Consider the following 1,559-nt stretch of genomic DNA (forward strand, 5'->3'; position numbering starts at 1 on the left):
CAATCACCCATAGCAAGTTGGTGTGTGTGTGGGGATTTTTTTTTTTTGAGATTCATGGTCCAAAAAAAACATGTGACCGAATGTTGTTGGATCTCAAATACAAAAATGTTGTAGCACTGAAAATGAGAAACCCATTTTTCCCACACGGGGTTTTGAGAACCAGAACATAACAGAACCACACATAACAATGCAGAAGCGAATTACAAATAACTATGTGCAAATAATGAGCTATTAATATTTCATTGCATTATACTTGGTCACTAACAATAGCTTCAGAGATGCTAATTTTGAACGGGTTGACCCTACTATAAAAGAGATACCCATGTTTTTAACACAAACATATTTCTAGACAAGTGTCTGTCTTGATACTTTTCACATAAACCCAGTTCTTCTACGGTATCTCTGTTTCTCACACGAGCACATGCTCTCAGACGTTTCCAGTGTTACGGGTTCAGGCAGATGCTTTCTGAGCTGTCAAGGAGGAGGGGTTTGAGTTGTGGACTCTGGCATGGTTTAACCTGTTACAGTCAGGTTTTGCCCTGCAGAGGGTCAGTGGAGAATTGTACATCACACTATTCATCATCGACTGATAGCTGCTTCCAAGAACCAAGAGTTCTAGTTTCACCACATACAAATCCTTTCACCTTAACTATTCTTATAAGATTAAAGATTCATAATTGCTTTTCATTGAATGTTCATATGACCAAAAGGTTGAGGAAATGCCCGTTTGATTTTAATCCCCTTCAAAAGTCACTTTGTTTTTGGGGTGGAGGTAGTTTACAATAGAAGTCAAAGCGGGAGGGAATGTTTACTGGACCGTGATGTTGTTCAGGCCTCCCTGTGGCTCTCGAACATTTATCATCAGTAGCCATTAGCATCTCTGAAGCACCCCGCTCGTAGTGTTAGTAATGACACTCGAAACCGCCTCCTCTTAAGTGGCCCACCACATTAAACGGGCAATTTAATCAAAGGCGATTCAACAAATGCTTTCGCCCTATTGATGTTTTCGTTTTGCCGAAGAACCATTTGCAAACGGCTTTGATATGGGTGGTTCTTCCACAATGACAATGAGACATATTTCCCTTTGATATCTATTCATGGCATCAGACATTCATACAGTGACTGTGGTCAATGACATCATGCTCATGATCCAGTTTTTTACAGGAGATGAATTGGTGACACAATGTCATCTGGCAGTTAAAGAGGTTGCTGCATGATTAAAGGCAGGAAATATTGCTTTTTGCTTTCTGGAATGGCACCCTTTTCAGTGAGTCACAATTGGTTTAGCTTTCTTTTATGCATTTCACTCCTGTGTGCCTATATATGTAATTGCCTATGTTATGCCTGGCAATAAAACCGAAAAGATTGCCATACTAAAGCCAATATAATATTAAAAGGATATTGCATTCAGAACTGACATTTTACTTTAAAATAGGCTAAACTGTCTTTTTTTTTTTTTCAAATGAATGAAATATGGTAATTAAGTAGATTAATCACATGTATTGTATTGTATTACATTGTTGTAGATTACAAAACTTTGAATAAACAACAACAAAAAA

At 37.9% G+C, this 1,559-nt stretch overlaps 1 protein-coding gene across 1 annotated transcript in view; it reads left to right on the plus strand.

Moving 5' to 3' along the window:
• Nucleotides 1–1,559, plus strand: part of gbe1a (glucan (1,4-alpha-), branching enzyme 1a) — a 158,884-nt gene that overhangs the window by 48,029 nt on the left and 109,296 nt on the right. The window lies entirely within an intron of this gene.

This window comes from Sinocyclocheilus grahami, unplaced genomic scaffold (assembly GCF_001515645.1).
Source record: "Sinocyclocheilus grahami isolate Dianchi unplaced genomic scaffold, SAMN03320097.WGS_v1.1 scaffold581.1, whole genome shotgun sequence".
NCBI lineage: Eukaryota > Metazoa > Chordata > Actinopteri > Cypriniformes > Cyprinidae > Sinocyclocheilus > Sinocyclocheilus grahami.